General features: G+C 35.6%; 1 protein-coding gene and 1 long non-coding RNA gene across 3 annotated transcripts in view; one reads left to right on the top strand and one right to left on the bottom strand.

Moving 5' to 3' along the window:
- Positions 1 to 20,789, top strand: part of COG5 (component of oligomeric golgi complex 5) — a 173,088-nt gene that overhangs the window by 77,922 nt on the left and 74,377 nt on the right. The window lies entirely within an intron of this gene.
- On the bottom strand, positions 3,336 to 19,926 carry LOC140680870 (uncharacterized). Of its 2 annotated transcripts, none has more exons than XR_012052250.1 (2): positions 14,681 to 19,926; positions 3,336 to 14,375 (listed from the first exon to the last, which is right to left on the bottom strand). It is a non-coding gene; the product is annotated as an uncharacterized lncRNA (long non-coding RNA). The 2 variants fall into 2 exon arrangements; XR_012052251.1 differs by having other exon boundaries at positions 14,703 to 19,926.

Raw genomic sequence — 20,789 nt, 5'->3', positions numbered from 1 at the left:
AAGCTAGTAGTTGGAATTTAACCTCATTACTGTCAAAAGTTTAACCAATATAGTACACTATAGGCAGTAGTTGTTATATTTCCTTATTATACTACAGTCTTGGTTCCCTGCAGGAGATCCTGATGGAAACTAGACTGAGACAGTTATTTTGTAATAGAGTGATTGACTAAAGTATGATATAGAAATAGAAGGCATTCCTGATTATTCAGTTTAAAGTGAGTTATTTGAATCTAGAGTAAGAAGACTGAAGTCTTATCTGTAAAGAGGAAAATTTGAACCTGCTTGCTACTTTTGGCATAAGATGAGGGTGGTAGCTATAGCTGACTTTAAATCATCTAGTTTTGTTTCATGAAAATGGAGTATGAAATCCAAAGCTTTTTATTTAAATTCATTTTCACCACCCATTTTACTGCTTATTCTAATTCCAATGTAGACAGAGAAGACTTATCCCAATATGTTATACCTGTCATATTGCCTTTTGTTATGAAAGATCACTATGGCATTTGAGTCTGTTTAATTAAAATCCTACTAACTTACACTGTTTCTATCCTTTCTTTTAGAGTAGCTCTGTATACATATGGACAATTTTTACTTCATGTGTTTAAATGTCCTCACAAGTTTTACTCTATCCTAAACTTTAAGTTTCTTTGTCATAGAATATACTCATGTTGCATTATTAAATTTTATTTTTCATCTTTAGTCTTACGGTTATGATTTTCATGATCTTGTTAACTTGCTAAATCAGATTCTTTCGTCTGGCCATCTGGTGCATGGCACTACTGAAGGAGTTTTCTATAAATCTAAATTATTTTTTCCTTGAACTATTCTATTACGATGTGGTGCAGCAACGAATGGCTCATCTAACAACCAAAAAATATCTTCCAAGTGTATATTAGTTATATCCTCCATCTGAACGGTAAACTTCATGGGGATTAATGGAACCTTATAACATTTTCCCTTTACTATTCTGGTGTAAAAGGAGTTTGTTTTATCTTAAAGTATGATCTAATGGAACTGAAGTGTTAACCACGCCTCAGTAATTCAAAATCACCAAGCTAAACACTAAGCATGAATTTATACCTCTGAACTATGGATTAAAATAAACCACAGATTTCTCAGCAACATAATCGGCTGGTACTGATATAACCTAGAATATCCTTTCAGTTTCCATAGGAACAGATGATAGAATGTTTTGAATCTTGGAGTAGCTAAAATGAATGTCTGACTTCAATATAGTTCACTTTTACTTTGCAGCTTGCAAGCTCTGCATGTAAGGGCTAAAAATGTGCACTAAAAAAGGATGGTAGAATATTGGCATAATACATATTAAAGTGGTTTTAGGAGCAGTAGTAAAAACAATAACAAAAAATAGTATTGCAAGTAAAAATAAGATGTTAATATGCATAATTCTTCAGGTGTTAGCTCTGTGTTTTATTATATAGGTGCAAAAGATATTCTCAATTCCATAGGAAAAGAGAACCGTTAATTATTCCTTTCTGTTACTGGCTCATTCATTAAATGTTTTACCTAAAAGAAAGAAGTCATGATGGTCATCTCTAAATTTCATGTCCAGCCATTGTTTAATCTCACTGTGTTACATTGTATTAGGTGTATTTTCTGGTTGAAATAATTTGTAGAACACCTGAAAACTTCATGTAGCCAGAAAGAAAAGGTCAGCAAAATTTAAACGGAATAGAAGTGTGTTATTTAAGTGACTATAGTAAAAAATGATTATTGAAGAACAGGCAAGGAAACATGCCAGCTGGAGTAGTACCTGTTTTATTAGATGTTTGACATCACTTTAACAGGTCATGCTAAATCAGAGGAGATATGCTTTGAGTGTAAAAACATTAGCAGTATTTATTTATTTAGCTCTTTGAGATAAATGGGTATGTAACTCCAATATTGATGTAGAGGGAAAATATGTAAATCTTGTTAACAAACCATTAGGAATCTGGGTGGTCACAACCTGAAGCATTGTGCATGCAGGTAAAAATGATAGTGTGTGACTGATTGTTCAGTACTTGGGCTCTTTTCATTTTTTGTACCTCATTTAAGGTACAACGTGTTCTCCATTTAAGATACTTGATGCTTGAACATTTTGTAAGGAGAAATTAGGATGGTACTGAAAGTAAAAAAAAAAAAAAAAGCAAAATGGCAATGAGGTAACAAGTTGTGATAGTTTCTTTTTTCAGTGTAACAGGGTTTTGAGAGAATGGAGCTGCACTGTGCTAGCATAGTTCAAATAGTAACTTTTTTCAAGTATCTGTATTCCAAGACTATTTTAACTACTATTAATATAGAAGACTCATGTGTAGTTATTGAAACATATGGGCAAGTTCAATAGCAACATTTTGAAAGTAGAAGCATTTTAAAATAAAAGTGAGATCTAGGACTTTCCTGTTCAGTATTAGAATATTGTTTGCTGTTGTAAATGTGTGAAAGACCCTCTGTCACATGTTACTTTATGAATATTGATCCTTTTTCATTAATGATTTTGTTTGCTATTTTGCAACATCCTTTAGAAAATTCCTCACAGGGTGTGTAGTAGGTGTTTTAGGCAAGTATTAGCAAACCTCATTTCACAAGCAGTCAAATACAGAGAAGTTCTGAAATACGTGGTAGGTTCTTACCAAGTATTTGAGTTTGCAAGTTTCTATGCTTTAATGATTAGGCAACACTGACCTTGTTTTATGAAAATGCTTTTTTCACCTGTATGAAAGTAACATTTTTTTCTTAAATTATGGAAGCTTCTATTTTCTCACCTAGTAATATCTTCAACTGCAGTTATTAATTTGTTAAAATATTTTCAGGTCAAGTAAAAAATCATTGTAAAATCATTGTAAAATAAATGTAGGTTTTAGTTCTTTAATTTATGTTCAGCAGAAAGTTTTCAGAAGTGGGGATGAGCACAGGGGACTCACTAACTGGGCATGGAAGGGCCCCTTGCCTTCCATCCATCACCTTTCCCAGTTAGCAGCTCTTGTTGGGAGTCTGCCTCCCCAGCTCTGGGCTGTCCCATGGCTGTGCAGCTATGCACCATTCTCACCTGCATTTCACTCCATAGCCAGCTCTGATAACTCCTGCAATATTCAGGATCAGGTTCAGGCCTTAAAAACATAAAGATTTTTATGGACCAGAAATTGAAGTTATGAAGTGTCTATTAATAGATCAAACAAAATGCACAGGTTTTCCTTTTTGTGATGAGGCAGTATGGGGGGTACTGAGTTACAATAGATTAGCAGTTATTGTTTTGTAATGCCTTCAAGTTTTATTAGTTTGAGGTTAGAGAACATTTTCTTCCTGTCCTTTGGATTTTTTTTTTTTTCTTCAAATGATATTAAAGCAGAGAACTGAGATATGAAGTGGTCATTGTTTCCCAGATTTGGATTGCCTGACTGTCTTCACTGGAGTGCTGGCAATGGCAGCAGCTTCCTCTACAGTACCCATGTGTCCATGGTTAGGGCATACAGCTGTCCTGCCTTCCTCCATCCTTCAGCTGGATACCATTACACTGCCATTTCCCTAGGCTTCAAAATGTCTTCAAAAGCATCCAAATTAAGAAATCCTCTCACACTCGACATTTTGCTGTCTTACCTCTGTTGATTCCCAGTCTGTGACCCCAGCTGAGCCCACCAGCTTCTGAGAGCCCTGTGTTTGTATCTGAAATGCTACTGCAGAGCAGCCCATGGCCCAGGCAAGGCCAGCAGACCTGGGAGCTGCCACCTCCTTTGCTCCAAGTGTCCCCTGCGGCTGCTGGAGGTGTTGGCTCAGGCTTTGGGTGGCTCGGCCAAAGGCATGTTATTTCTTGTTGATCATCTGTTAGCACTCCTGACTATTAATTGTGCGTCTGCTGGACACGTGTTCCACAGAGTAGTCTGCAAAGCAGACAGCCCCAGTGAGATGTTGTCAACAGCAAATGGAGCATGAAACATTCGCTTTTCCCTTCCCTCAGTGGCAGGTAGTACACCATGCTGTAAGGAATTCATAATTAGTTGACATGAGGCAAGGATTCAAATGTACTGCCTTTAAGCAAATATTGAAAATAGGAGAAAGAGACTGCATTTTGAGGAGAAACCTGCTTGGACAGACACATGTATATTTAATCAGTCTTCAATAATTCATGTAATATTAATGTGAAGCGTATGGTAATACAAGAGTTTAGTAAAATGGTCTTGGCGGAAATTTTAATACCTAATTGGGAGTTGTTGCCTTTTATATCTTAAAATTCTTTGGGAAAGGATAGAATTATCTTAAGTAAATTATTTAATATTACTACAACTATGTGTGTTATACATATTTAGCTGAAAATAGTTTGGTCCTTAAAGTCGCTAAGCTTCTTTAACTATAACTGTGTCTGATTTTGCACAATAATTTTGTGCCATGACCTCTTTCAGTGCCTTTCCCAGAGAATTCATTACTATTTAAACTGTCATTTTTCCTTTACAGTTTTTCTTCTGACAAGGTACTGCTTTATGTTTGCTAGTCTGATTTTTTAAAAAAAAAGACAGCTGCAACAAATAGCATAAAATGCAGATTAATGTTACAAAAACAGCAAAAAAAGGGAGACATTGGTATTGCTGCTCTGTTTTCTAGATATTTTAACTGTTTATATGATAGTGATACTTCTTTAAAATTATGAAGTTAAATCTGTATCTTTTTAACTTGACCTTGTTTTGTAATGCTGTAAAATTCATCAAGTTTTCATTTAACAGACTTTGAAAAATTTTGGTAGCAACTCTTTTATAAGCTCTTTAACCAAGCATGGTATTTCTTTGTGCACAATAAAGATTGTTTGAGCAATTACTTGAATAATCAGTAATTTACATCTTGAAGCATGCCCAGCATTTCTGCTGGGTAAACATATTGGAATGGCAGGAGAAAGGAAAACATAGTTGTCTTAGGAGACATCTCATGCCAAAAATCCAGATGTGCAATGCAGGTCCAGCTCATTTGTTTTTCAGAGCCATAGTTTTTCCCCATATAGGATGGGCCTTCCAGAATGAAAGTCTTGTAAAAGAGGAGGGAGTGATGAATTCCTCAATGAATACTGTTGGGAAAATGGGACTGCTCGGGAAGTACCTGGGCATACATTTTTAGAAGCTCATATTTTAAGGTAATAGAGATAACATAGTTGTAGAAATAGTCATGAGAGTGTTTTGTCTCATCTAATTAGTTCATACCAAAATCTGTCCCTTGTACTGTTTGCTGGGCCGTGCTGAGGCTGCGCTGCTGCTCTGCCTCTGTCACTGACGGAACACGAGTGTGGTGACAGGGGCAGCGTGTCCGTGTCTCATCCTGCTCCTCTTGGTCACACAGCACACACGTAACGGGGTACTGGGTGCTCATACACAGTCCCTCTCCAGAGCTCAGATGGAGCTTTGTGCAACTCCAACCCCAGGACTGGGGAGGAGGGGAGGGCGGAAGATGAACTCCTTTCAGTCTTTTCCCCTCGCTCCTCCAGCACTGGATATGAGCAAAGCTAAAATCCATATGCATTTGGGAAGGAATGTGTGCTGAAGTAGGAGTTACCAGCAAGGAGGATGGGAGAGTGCCATATGTTCTCCTGCACTGCAGGTTTTACTCTTTCCTGGAGATTTGTTCTAAAATCCTATTGATTTTTTGTCAAAAAATGTAGTTGTCTTTTGTACTTGATCAGAATTATAGAAGATCTGGCTATTCCTGCTTAGTGTTGCTATCCTTGTGTTTATTAGGATGTAAGTATTGACTTACTTGAGAAAAGCCTGAGACATCTTGTTTTTTGTTATTAATGTTAGATGAAGGATTCTCCTTAATTCAGATCTAGGTCAGTATTTATTATTACTGTTGTGGTTTTTGTGTACTGCATATTCAAAACCACATTCCTCAAGCACGTATGTTTCACCCAGTAGAAACTTGTGGTATGATAGAGTTGGTTGCTTTTTGCTGCAGGTTTGTGGCTTTTTCTGCCTAAGGAGATGTTAATGCATGAAGCTTTTTCATTGTCTTTCTACTTGACTCTTGTTTTATCCCTCTTTAAGAAGCTCGCTAGGAATCTGAATTTCAAAATTGTCTGCAAATAAATACAAGCAACCTTTCCACAGACTTAGGACATTTGCATTTGCTGTGCAGCTACAGCCTATTATTCTATCCTTTTGGGGGATTCACTCCCCTTGATTTAGGATTAGCATTTTGCCACACCTTAGAATTAAATTTAATATACCTCGTGATCAAGGATATTTTTCTCCTTAATAGAAGATACCATTCTTCATAGAGACCCTCTGACAGTGTTTTCAGCTATGGCAAGATGGGAAGGCATCACTGTATCAAGTATATGTTGCTTCAGTGCAGGTTATAAAAACAAAATAGTGAAATTAATAAATTCACAGAGTTCTACAGTGAGCCAAGAAACCTTGTGCTGGTGTTGTCTGACTTGTATAGTGCTGGACAGAGACTTAAATTCATCAGATGGTGAACTGTAAGATGTAAAGAATATCAAGTATTATGAGCTGGAAATTATATTCTAAAGCAGGAAATTTAACAATTAGTTAACTTCCATTGGACTGAACAGTACTGAATCTTAAATTGTATAGCTGTGTAAATAAGATAATCTTTGCTCTGAGATTTGACATGGTAAAACTGCTGACAAAAATAAAGAGGGTCATCGAAGTAATGGCTTGGCCTGTAAACAGCTGAAAATTGATCTCATGCATATTATTTTAAAATGCAAATGAGGTCTATGTTTATACTTTATATTCTCTATTCAGTTTAGAAATCTTACAATGTTATAGAATATCTTTGGGCTTTTCTTTTCAGAAAAGATAAACTTTAGCATAGTTTTTAGTTCTGTTCAGAGGCTTTCAGTCTTAATTCTAGGACAAATGATAAGAATTTTAAAAAATGTTAGGTAGTTGGCTTCAACTAGATCTCAGATTTAGTTTTTAATCCACTACTGAAATATTTTTTCCCTATGCTGAGAGTACCTCATACTTTGTGCCTTGATAATGGTATGTGGATGAGCCAATTTAATCCTACATCTTGATAAGTAACTGCACCTGCATATAATTTCTCTTGCACATTAAGCTTCTCCTGTAAAGACTTTTTCCATTCCATCTGTATACAATTTTTATGAACAAGTGATTCACTCCTTTTTTTTCCTTGAAACCTATACTAGTAAATAAAGTATGCCTCAGGTAAAAGTGCTAAATGTTCTGAAACACTTTCGTTTTTTACACATCATACTATTATGTATTCCAGTTTCTATAAGAGACTTTTGCATGCTGAAAAATTTATTTTTTGTACCGCACTTATTTATATTTCATGGTAGTTAAGTTCACAGTTTATGCGTCATTCATACAAGAGAAAATACTAGTGATATAACAGCTGAATTTTACTAATGGTTAGGAATTACTTGGATGCAGTAGTTTTCCAAAGGCCCTTTAAATTAAGGATCTCTGTCAACAATCCCTTTGAATCTTCTGTATATACTCAAGGTTTTTACCTTGGCTGTGAGTATTCAAAGGAGGTCTGGCAAAGCTGATAATACTGCTCATAATTTAAATGTTCATTTCTCCTTCTATGTTTGTGGCTTTCTTGGGATGGGGGAGAAGCTGGGCTAAATAAAAGATTCTAGTTATTGTCCTTATCTTGTGCATTAGACCATAATTGTTCTTTGATGTCAGGTAGCTCATCTCTTCTGTAGACAAAAATCTGCTGTTCATAAAAGCAGAGATTTTGACATAGGATTCATGAAAACATGTCATGGTGTGTAACTGTACATATGTGCTAAGAATATTATTTCAACTGAGAATGTATTGAATTTTGTCATTGTTATTGTTTTGAAGTCACAGGGAGTTTTTACACTAAGTAGTATTATTGAGGAACCCTTCCAACCCAAGCTGTTCTGTGCTGCACTTTACAGAGCATCCAATAATGCAGCAGCATCAGACTCGAAACTTAGACTGGAGCACGAGGCACATTGTCACAGCCAGTACTGCTGAGAGGCAGCCTTTTTGTATTCCCCTGAGCTGGGATAAAATTACACACCTTTGATACAGAAACTTCATTAATGTTTTCAATTAAAGATGGAGTTTTGGGGTTTTTTAAATATGTAGGAGCCAGAGACATGGTTATTGTGAGTGGAATTCATATTCTTTATGCCTTAATATGAGATTTCTGTTTGTCCAGACTACAGTGTCTTTGCTTTGTGAATTCTAGACCTCTCCACCTGTATAAATTGTGTACCATGTTGGTTTGCTATCCTCTTTTCTGCCTTTGTTAGGTATGTTCAACATGACAATCTTAAATATGACCAGAATTAGGACAGTCAATGAGAGACAGAAGCTTAGAGTGTCATACACTTGGGTTATCCCACTCTATTCTTTATGTTCATCGTTAGAGCATGTTTGCTTGGCTTACTTAGGAAAGTCACTTAAAGTAGCCACAGCCTTGCTTCAAATCAAAACATGTTACATCTCCTATTCAAAGGTACGTTTTCTCTGTCACAGAAATAAATTACTTTGGTTTGGCATGAGTTGTTTCTGACAAAGCCATCTTGGCTATTATTTAGCACCATATTAAAATTTCCTTGTGCATATCAAAAGGTAATTTAGCTGTGCAGTCAAATGTATACAAGTTATTACTTTGTGGCAGTAAGACTTAAAATATTACTGTGCTGTTTGATGGTTCAGTTTTGAAGAACAGAAATGTATGAGATGCCAATTTCAGACTGTGCAACATACCTCCAATGTTAATTACTTTTTTATAGGAGAGCTTTAATCTCCTTCATGTATTGTTTGCATTTCAATTAAAATTTCTAGGAATTGTCTCACATAGATTGGTAATTAAGGTACTTACTGGACGTAATTAGTGCAGCGTACTGTAATTAATGAACTCGCAATTACAAAATGTAGATGTATTCCTAAAGTACTACAACTTGGATAATGAAAACATTTACAACCTGTATCATTCATGGAAAACAATAGTACTCCTTAATATAATTTGCAATGAATCAGTGAACTCCTTTTCTACTTCTTCAGCCCCCGCTGCTGATAGTTATTTTAAGATCAGAATTAACACTTACGTATATACAGCTCCTGTAAATCAGATAGATTTAAAAAAGTATGTTTTTGACAATGCTGAAGCTAAAGTACCCTTTCCAAGGTGGGTCATACATCAGCTGTAACTATGTGGCAGAATTCTTCTGTAATAAGTTTATGAAAACTTATGCTTATGAAAACTTATGTTTATAAAAGCCTATTATTCTAATTATTCCAGATTTTTACTTCTGTAAGTAGCTGTACACATCCATTTAAGAGGTAGGAAGAGACATTTTTGTGGGCTACTATAGTTGATTCTCTTGACAGCCAAATGAGATGATTAAATGAGACTAACATCATCTACTCTGAAACCTTTAAAAAACAGTCACATAGTTGAAGACAGTTTTTGACCAGCTGTTAAATTTGATGTCAAAGTGTGTGCATCTAAAAGTTTCATGTTACCTCTCATCCCCTCTGTTCTCCTCCCAAGATGTTGGAGAAAATAAGTCTGCTTTTCAGAAAAAAGCAAAATAAAAGGATGTAGAAAATTTTAATATAATTATGTAAATTTGGAATATGGCCAAATAGACAGTACTCTAAATTGTGCTCATTCTGTCTCAGTAATAGGATTTAGAAGAATTTAAGAAAAGACCACAAGAAATTTTAGGAATATAAACCCACTGTCACAAGAATAAATATTTAAATACTGAGATTATTTAGTATATAAGGTAAACATGTTGTGCAAATAATATACATGTAAGCCTATAAGACAGTGACTGATACAGAAAAGAGAAAATGGAGTCCTTTAGACTTCGCAGTTTTCTAACCAGGTCACACACTTACTGTCCAACAGAGAGGTTTCAGAGTAGTATACAGTTTCTACAACATTTTTCTTACAGAAGTCACAACAGTAAGAAAAATTATTTGTTAACTATTAACTTTAGACCAATGAAGGTGCTAATGCAGAACATCTCTGAAACACTCACGTTTAAAATGTAAATTTTAAGAATTTAATGTGTGTAATTTATGGACAGTATTTCCATTTAAAATCTAAGAAATCTCTGAAGAGTTCTCTGTGTCTCAGAAAAGATGCAGGCATCTGTCTCTCTAAAGAAATATGGAACTTTGTTCCTTCCAGTTTTCAGCATTAATTCACACAGAAGGTAATATAAAATCACTTGGGTGTTGTAGAGGCTTGACAACACAGTCAAGACTCAAGACTCCTTCTTATGAGGAGGTTTGGTTAATCATTTTACAGTTAGCTTTAAAAATAAAGTACTCTCAGTCATGATACTCATGTGCTTTGCTTTCTCAGTAATGCCAGAGAATGCAAAAAAGAAAGTAACAAAAATTGCATTACCATTATTTTTGTAATAAATGTTAGAGGAAAAATTCTTAACCACTAGCAACTTCTTTACTTGTGAGAATATTAGACTGCATGTGCCTGAATTTAGGAAAGAGGATGTGCTAGGATGTGTTTAGTCTCTTGAAAGTCCAAGTGGTGTTATTGTGGTAAGATATTTGCATGGAAGTATTGTATATTTTGCAATTTACTTTTTTTTTTTTCCCAAGGAGATCTTCAACAATATTTCAGTGCTTATTACCTGTTTTATAGGCATTGATGACCTTTACAACAGTGTGAAGGCATTTTTGTATATGACAGCTAGGCTGGAGCAAAATAATAGATTTTTATCAGGAGTTTATAAAGGTCTGCTTTGCTAACTTCTGATACAATTTATTATGTAAGATAACCATATTTTAACACTGGAATTATGTTGAAATTAAAACTCTTTGTTATGCTTTAGTATATCCATAATGTCAAGACTTGGCTGGCATACATGTTGTCAAGAGGTCAGTAAAAATTACTTTTGGGGATAGCTTAAGTGTGCAGAGATTACAGTTTTTTACTTACATTTAGTAAGTAATTTGGTAATTCTATGATATTCTGCAAGTAGGCTCTCCTTCTTAAGTAACTCTCATTTTGAACTCACGTAAATAGAGAAGCTCTTAAGTTTTCAAATTTGAGTTCTGAAATTCATTATCTTCTTGACAAATTTGTTCACATGAAAAACAAGCATTAAAAGACACTTAAATGTGTGCAAATATGTAAAATGCGTCCTTGGTTGCTGACTGCTGCAAGTTAACCTCAGCAGTGTGCTTATATATGGTATAAGTGATGTCACAATGTTTATCCAAATGACATTGTCACAGGAAATAGCTATTATTAGCACAAAAATTATTCCCTTTTAGGAATCCTTTCAAACTTGATCTGCCTCTTTGAGTTTATTTTGATACAAGTCCCTGAAAAGATCATGCCCTTTTATTACAAAATCTTTTGCCTCTCTTTTTTTTTGCTTGAAAAAGCAAGCTAACAACACTTGAACATAATTCGATCCTTTGTCCTGCAATTGGCCTGGACAAGTATTTATCACCAGAGAAAGTTTTTGATCTAGAGTTTTTGTAGAAGTGATATCATATTAAGTGTCAGAAAAATTCCACAAAGTTCAGAGGTGTTCTGAGGAATTATAAGAAAATGTGTATAGGGTTAAGCTGGGGTTCATTTAGCTTGTCCCCAGCCATTTGGAGCCCTGAAGTCAGAAATTCCTGCAGGAGTCAAAAATCTGTGTTGTAAATATACAGTGTGATGATTGTTTCTGTTGGGACAGGTTATCTGACAGAATGAAGTGTAGGCAAATAGGTATTCTTTTGTCTATAGCCATATAATAGAATGAATCTGACTCAGAAAAATGCAGGTTTTTTTTTACATGAGGTATAGATGGGTTTTGTACCTTCTTGAGCCCTTTTAAATACAATATTAAGACTTAAAACATATATGAGAGTCAAGGCTTAGTATTGAAAATGCTGGGTTTAGTTTTCTTTAGTGAAAAGCATCCGATGTTTTAGGGTGTAAATCCATGTTTAAATTACATCTCCTTGGAGAGTCATCTTAATACCTACTCATGAAATTCAGTACTTTAGTGATGCTGGAGCCAATCATGATCCTTTATTACAAGATTTGTTCAATCATCATCATCCCTGCTGTGTGAAAGATGATATTTTTTATGGTACAGTTTACCATACCAAGATCAAGACAAGAGTTAGGCCTTCACTTCTCATTGCCAGTTTGGAGTGGATGCATAGAACTGTGTAGCACTTAGGCTTGGGGAAGAAACTGATGTATTTTAGGATTTGTTCTTACATTATAAAATCACCCCTTGATCCCTTAGAAGGTTAAGGAATATTTTATTGCCCTTGAGATTTTGTATGCAGACAGACACAAGCATTTTCACTGATGTAATGATTCAACAAGAAAAGTTCAAATGATCAATAAGAAACCATAATTTCTGCAATGCTGCTATGTTCTTTGTCAGCAAACAAGGAGGGTGAACAAGGATTCATCATCTCTCTAGAGAAGCAGCACAGGTCAATTAAGCCAGTGGAGGATTCAGATCACAAGAACCCTTGTCATAGCCTGTCTTCAGTTTGAAGGAGAAAGGGAAAAAAAAGAAAACAAAAATAGAAATTGAAGTCTTTCATTCTAGAATTGTATATTTTTTTGTCTCTTCAAATAAACCCTTAAAAAAATTATTCTTGTCTGACACTCCATTTTAAATCATTGGGGTGAACAGAAATGCCAGCACTTTAGTATGTTTTGCTAAAAGAACCCTCTCCAGGGAAGAGGCTCAGGAACCAGGATCTAATTCAGAAAATAAAACAAGTCTAAATTACTATAATTTTTGTTCAGATCAATGATAAAGAGCTGATCCTCTAGAGCTTTAATACTTGTATCAGTGTCAGTAAAGATGTTAAGGGTCTGATGGGTAAAGACTAAGCAAAATAAATAAAGCCTTCTTGATAAGTGCCCATTAGGAACAATTATACATAATTTTATTCCAACCAGTGAACTACTGTTTCTGAGCCTGTCCTGAGCTTGTGAATGACGTGGTAATATTTTTTTCCAGGCTTAGTCAGTAGATAGAAGACCTGTAGGAGAGATACCCATTTTTAAATTTAAATCTAAATCTAGAATCTTGATCTAGAATCTATCAAAGGCTCAGAAGGTGTACCTGGGGTGGTTGGGAAGCTGTGGGAGATTCCATATGATGGCATGGTTACAGTGTGTTACTGCCCTCTGTAAGGTAGAGGTTAGAGGGGTGCAGTGTTTGTGTAACAAAGAAACCTTTATCTGCTCATTAATCTTAAAACCTGGAAAGCTAATCTGTAGTTGTTGTTTATTTGTAGTATGTATGTAGTATGTAGTTGTTTATTTGGCTTAAAGCTACCTCCATGTTTCTGCATAAAATGAGATGTTACAAGACAGCTTGCTGAGGAATGGCACATTTCTGCACTTCATTTATTCTCTATGTTCTCTATAGCTTGTATAGTGGTCTTCCCTATCTTGACCCTTTCACAGCTTGTTGTGTGAATGTTTTGACTGTGTTTTGGTATTAGTTGTCGATAGTTGCTTTTAAGTAAATGTCTTGTGTTTTAAATATTCAGAATTTGTCTCAGTTGCTCTGATAGTAGACCAGCTGGTGCTTTATTGTTTCTTGTAATTGTTTGAAGTTTATGAATATACCACATATTTCCGCCCCCAAAGAACTAACTGTGCAAAAGCAGTACTCAGTAGCAAACCTTTTAGTGGGCTGTGCTTAGCCATGCTGTGCTAACAGCTGTTTTAAGTTGATTCAACTACCAATGATTTCTGTGTAAACCTTTCCCTCTAGAATTCTGCCAAAATGTAATACTTTGACACAACTTGAAAATACTCTGGCTGCTGTTTGCTTATTATTTGGCTAGATCTAACTTTGGAGAAATACACTTAGGCCACCTTTGAGATTGTTTCTTCCTGGCCAAAAAAAACCCACCCAGTTGTGCACTGGAGAAGAATATTACTGATGATCTCCTGCAAGAGGAGTATCCTGAGTTTGAGAACTGATTTAACTATTGCTCTACCACAGACCTGCATGTGGTATGAGGATGTGGAAAGCAAAGCAGATATGCCTATTTTCTCAAAATCTGCAAGAGAAGATTTGTGAAATGCATACTTTCAGATATATACATACATGAAGGCTAAAAAGATGCACTAAAACCACAGTACTTTTTCTCACATTTGAGACCTTCCCACCTGTTATTCACTACTGCTGTAGACTTTTCAGGAAGCATACTTTTTACATGGGCTTCAGAAGTATTTCATAGTACACTCTCTTTGGAATTCAGTCCCTGTTGAAGAAATGTTGGTAAGGAATGAAGACTCTATAATTAAAAAGTAATCTTGAATTTTCACTTACCTTTAATTTTCACTGGAATAATTAGGAGTTGTTTTGTACCTGTTGGTTGAGTATCACTAAAAATAAGCTAGAGGAGAGAGAGGACAAGGAAGGTAAAAATAGCTGAAGATAGAGTTGAATATAATCTACAGTTATAGTGAATAGCTCTAAAAAGCTTTTCAGTGGAAAAAAGGCCAGTTTTTATTTCCAAGGAATAAAGCACATAGCTGGTATTTAATTTTGTGGTAAGTATTAATGTTCTGTTAATCCAGCCCTGTAACAAGCATTACCGTGTCATCAGAATTATTACATAAATTACAATTATTTCAGTCATTTTTTCTTTGTTTTGCCCTTTTCTATCAAGCCAAAGAGAGAGTAAGGCATTCTTTTTACCTTTTCTCAATCCGTGGCTCACCTCTTTCAGTTTGGCTTTTAGGATGCTGCTGTTTTCTTCCTCCTTCCCAGCAGTTCACTAGAAGATTCAGGACTGAAGCCAATTCATTTGCTTTCCTACTTTATTACCAAAAATGGCAAAATTTTGCCAATGTTGTCATTTTCCCATCTCAATAATAGATAATAAAGTTTCACATGGGAGTTTTTGCATATCTTCAATTTTTTGAGTGTGGGTGGAATACTATTTCAGGCTCTTACTCTGAAATGCTAAAACATGAAAGACTGTATTATGGTTTTTTTCCATGATAACCAATATTTTTAGCTTATTTCTGATTCATCTGAATCTGAGATAAGATATCAAAGGCACAGATAAAATGCTTTAAACACCTTGGGAAGACAAAGTGTTTCAGACACTTGCTTTGTAGAGAAGAGGGGACAACGCTCTCTAAACTTTTGGAAATGTGTGGTTTTTATATTTGCATTTTACCAGAGGACAAATTCTCTTGACATCAGGTGTAATTGAGTTTGATAGGAACTAGTGTGGAAGACAAATTCTGTTGCATTTAAGGCCATCTAAATGTTCATTGGACAGGGTTTTTTGGTTTTGTTGCATTTTTAAATGCTGTATAGCTTTATTAAAAAATGTTTGGACAAAAATTTTTTAAAAAACTAGTGAAGAGCAAAAACCTCTTCAAAACCTTGTATAATATTTAGGGCCAGACACAGATTTCATGAGGAATTACTAACATTACTTAACTAGAAGTAGTAAATTCTGGCAGACCTTATTGCTGACATGAAGGGTCTGTAGTCTTCACCTGCTCCAACTTTGCAATGAAATCATATGACTAACACCAGTCCTCCCTTAGTTTAAGGTTGTCTCCATTCTATTAATGAAAACATAAGTGGCCATCAAACAGTTTTGCTTAAGAAAGACTCTGATTTATGAGTTACTGTAGATGTTAAGGTGAAAGGGGAGTATGGTATATATGATTCAAGAATCAGTATGAGTACATACATATAATCTCTTATGTAAGATTGCATAATCTTTAAGAGCTGATGAACATTTTGATAGAGGAGATGCAATTTGATTTAAATCATTAAAAACACCCAAAAAGATAAGCTAACTTATCCATTAATGTATCTATTAGGTGATGGCTTTTTTTAAGGGAGAAAATGTGCTCCTGAAAAATGCAATGCTAATGTTTCAACAGATAGCAAAGCAATTTTTCCCTATTGTAGTCAGTGTAACAAAGTGTAGATGCATATGGGGCAATACCTCTGTACAGGTACTGTATAGAAATGCAATGGCAGGATTTTCAGGATTGTCAGCTGGAGGAGGTGCTGGTTTCACAGCAGCAGGAGCTGATTTTCCGACCAAGCTATCACTCTGAAAAAAAGAGCTCAGCTGCTTCCTACATGAGATTAATTGCCCAATTTTAATTTATTACTGTGGGCATTCTTGAAATCTTTTACATCTTTGTGCAAATCATCTTCCTTGGAATAATCAAGATCAATTAAGGAAGTCAGTGATGAAAAACTGAAAAGTGGGGGTTATTACAGTGATTAGCAGCAATATGTGATATTAGATGATGGGTGACAGAAGTCCAAAACTAAAAATATTAATGAAACAACTATTGAAGTGTTCCTTTATCACTAAGCAGTCATGTTACTGGGCAGTGTCAGAAATTAGAAGTTAGGCTGATTGGGAATAAGTACAGCACCTGTAATTTTGCAACACATCTTGAAGGGTAAAAGAATCTTACAGATACTCGTCTTGGCATTCCTAGTCATGTTGCTTTATTAATATTTTATAGTTCTGAAAGCAAATGTCTTTCTGAGGTAACAAATCTTTTGGCTTCCAAATGTATTGATTGAATTTAACTTTTCCTTCTAACAATACTGTTAAAATACATTAGATACTATTTAAAATCATAATGTGTCACAGTAATATGTAATACTAGAAGAAGACTTGTACCGACTTACAGTTAAAGATTTAACCATTATTTCTAGAACTTCTCAGCTACTACCTTTAATCCTTAAAAGGCAAAATTTAGAGACTATCTAGTTTGGATTTCAAAAAAGAAATTGGATGCTGAAAGAGTGTGTGTAACTTTCTCTCTCCTGGAAAAGGGAAGTACTTTTCTGGTAATATCATGCAGTGTTCAAAAGGGAACGTTCTCCTTCTACAGAATATTTTGCCTCAACACAGTGCTTCAGGTTACATTTTAAGCAGCTGATATCTGTGTTTGGGATGATTTGCTGTAGTGGCAATCAACCTTTAGTCTGTGAGCCACATGTAGCCCCGGCCCAGACTGATGTGTGCCTCTGAGAGCTCCCTGTGTGCCAGACCATGTGGCAGGAGCCTTCCATGATGCTCCCCCAATACATTCCTGTGCACAGCCTTAAAATTGTTGCATCTGCACACACTTTCTTGGTATCCCAGCACTTCCTGATAACCACACATGTGCTGGGTCAGCCTCACAACCAGTACAGGTTTCTTTAGAGTGAGTTCTGTCAGACTAGCTTAGCTTCCTTCTGTTAAAGGCTGTTCAGTTTAGAGGATGGAGGTGTGAAAGGTGAGGTCTGATATTTTGTTTGTAATAGTTCTTTACCTGAGGCATTTTCAAATTCAAACTGAGGAGGGATAATCTAGATTTAATAACAGTAAAGATAATCTTAAACTGTTACAAGATCAATGCAGAAGAGTTTGGTAAACTGTGCACGGTGTTGATTCTCTTCCAATATGGAAGAATTGTATCCAGTGAAGTTCTGCAGGGATTTGCCCCAGGGCTAGCACTAATCAGTACTTGCATTAATGGTCTGGATGATGGAATACAGAATATATTTATTAAATTTGCAGGCTACACTTGTCTAAGAAGGATTAAGAGGTCTTGTAAGGACAGAATTAAAATGATCTTGTGAAATTGATTTGAAAAAATAGGATGCTATTATAAAGGAACAGTGTAAGGTATTGCATGAAGAAAAGGAACAAGGGAAGAAAAGCATGGCTCTATAGCAGAAACAGCTGTGTGGATAGGAGACCTGCAGAAAGGTATTTTAACATTATAGTGGATTACAAGCTGAATGTCAGCCATGTCAAGTAGATACAAAGGAGAAAAATATTATACTGTGAGGTGTAAGCAAAAGTATACCTGGAGTAATTTCTTATCTCTACTCAGTAGAGTGACATTTATACTCTACTCAGCCCTGGGGGTTCTAGTAGTGAATTCAACATGTCAAGAAGGATGTGGACTAACCTGAGAGGTAGTCAAGTGAGGAGCAATGAAAGCTGGACTTAGGAATAACAGTTTGGGTAAATTTGTGCTAGGTGATTTGTATTTTCATCTGCAGATAACTGTTGTTTTATAGAAGGAAAGTAAACTTTAACTCCTGTTGAAGATCTTTTCAATTTGTGTGGTAAATTTAGACATGGTGTCCTGGAACTGACACCAGAACTGATCATCCAGCACCCTGATTGCAGTGGGTGCTCACATAAAAGCTCAGCTGAGGGCCAACTCCCCAGCAAGTGTCACATCTGTGACACACACAGCACCACTTGTGTGTGTTTACTGTAGTCTTCTCACAGGGTAGGGAATGTGGCCTGTGGCCCTTCTTTGCACCTGCACAAAGACAAGTGGCCTCCCCAGCCAAAAGGGTTGGGCATCCCTGTGTTTGCTTTATCATTTACAGTTGACATTAAAAGCTCACGTTTTTAATGGATTTCAGATTTCACTAATGGAAAATATTTGCTGCTGTAAACAAAGTGTATCACCTTGTTGATAATTCAATACTGTATTTCACACACTGATAAGTTTGTAAATCCATTGCTACACTACTTGATAGTATTGAAGGGCATTCAATACCAGCAGTTTGCTCTCCCATGTGTATAGACCAGCAGCATGCTTGCAAGTGACAAAAAAAGAAGAAATCTTTGTGGTTTGTCAGAATTCTTAAAATCTGAATGATGACATTTTTAGGTAACTCTTACCTGGAGCCATCTTACCTGCATGGATATCAGTGGCTGGTTGTGATAAGCAAACTCCAAGAAAAATTAATAACGTTTGTGTTAAAGAGAAGACAAAGAAACTTCTATAAATAACTAATAAATAATAAAATAATAAAAATTGCTGAAGAAAAAAGTGTCAGGTTTCAAATAGGAAAGCACAAATAGTGAAATAACTGCTTGTTGGACGGGCGAAATGGATATTACGTTTGTTAAATAGAGCAGGGAGGAATTTATGCTCTTGGAAACAAGGAATGGTGTCTGAGAAAAGGATGCTCCAATGAGTTCTGTCGAGATCCAAGTTTGAATAGCATTTTATCCCAAGTAAAAGTGTATGTTTCAATAATACTAGATCTTCAGAAACACAAGTAAATGTGTATGCTTAAACTATCTGTTGGTATTTACTAAAGCTTTTAAATTAGAGCATGAGGTTGAAATGGAGTGCATATGTTTGTGGTTTGCTGGGACTCTGTATGTCTCAGAAATGCTCTACACACATTGTCGTAAATAATCAAAGGAATTCTGTTGGCCTTTTGAGGGGTAATGTTCTTCTAAGATACTGCAAATAATTTGAAAGGATCCAGTCAGGAATTTCTCTGAAAATATTTTGCTGTACTCACTGCACCCACTCAATTGCTTAATATAAGATTGCATTGAAAAGCTTGCATGCAGATGTAGAGATAATAGTCATGTAAAGAAATGGTAGAGTATGGCTCACATCTTAGGAATTTAAATGCATGTTATGGATAAATAATATTAGGGCACAGTAGTTAACACATCGATCCTAATAAGTTTTGAGGTTTTTTCTATATTGTTTCTTAAAAATGAGTATACTGGAGGCGATTGAAGATGGACACAGTACTTGTGTCGATTAAGTGGAGCTGCAGAACTTAAGCTATAAGGCACAATGTAAATTTACACATAAAAAACGCAGTGCACTGCAGATCTTAGCACTTGTAGTAACATGGCATCATACTATATTAATAAACTGAAAGGGACAGTAGACAATTTCCTTTGATTGTCTGTCCCCCACATCTCTCCCTTCTGTCAGCTGTACCTTTTCTCCACTGGAGATAGTGTCATTAGATTCAAACTGGAATTGTGTGGTTTTCATCTTAACTTATTTAGTGTGTGACAGCATTATTGAAAATGTGTACGATATACTAGTGATCCTAGTGTGAACCTGTCTGAACACAGATAAAGTACAGTATTGCATACTGAAGATACGTTTCTGGGAATTCTTCAGAATGTCCATTAAAAAAAAATTTAGCGAATTTCAGCCATTAGACATTTTGGCAACAGTCCACAATTTAAATGGCATTTCTTTATTTAGGATGTCTGTTTGACCAGAGGATGAAGACAACTTTTTTATATTTAGCTTGATAACTAGAGGTACTAAATTATGTATGTATAATGTAAAAGTTAAAATAATAATTTATTTTTCTCAAAAAGGGAGTATCTAGCATCACATGAAACTTACCTAATGTCTGCAGAGACCATGTGCTTGTGTATAGTTTTGTGTATCATTTAGCGTGTATACTTTTTGTCAGTCCATGGGGCTTACTTTACTGGTATATAGCTAAGAAAATACAATTTTTAGCTGACACGCTCAGCTGTTGTCTTTTGTTTAAGTCTTTTGCAAGCTGTTACAAATACCTGCTTGTTTTTTAATGGGCCAGTTAATTCAGAGAAAGTACTAAATTGCAACATTTAATCAGATTAATTCTTGGTATTAATGATAAATCATTAAGCATCTCTTCTGATAATGTATGTTGCCTAGGTTTCCCACACAGGGAAACCAGCTTCCAAGGTTGAGAAACTTTTAGGCATCTTCCAGAAATTCCCTGTGGCAAGTTTCATATTTACTACACACTGTTTTTCTATGCACAGATGTGCATAGAAAAATTGGAGCTGCTGTTCTCCGATATTCTGTATTTTATGTTTTGAGCTGAGGGACTAACATTTTCAGTAAAAGTTTACCTGAATTTGGCCTGTTTCTGTACTTTAGATGACTCCATAATCTGTGTTACCAGAATTCCTTACAGTTGCTGTTGCTGTTACCCCTCCAGCACTTTGTGACAGAGGTGAAGTGCCAACATTAGTGTT

This window comes from Taeniopygia guttata, chromosome 1A (genome assembly GCF_048771995.1).
Source record: "Taeniopygia guttata chromosome 1A, bTaeGut7.mat, whole genome shotgun sequence".
Classification (NCBI taxonomy): domain Eukaryota; kingdom Metazoa; phylum Chordata; class Aves; order Passeriformes; family Estrildidae; genus Taeniopygia; species Taeniopygia guttata.
This window is presented reverse-complemented; position numbering and strand designations above follow the sequence as displayed.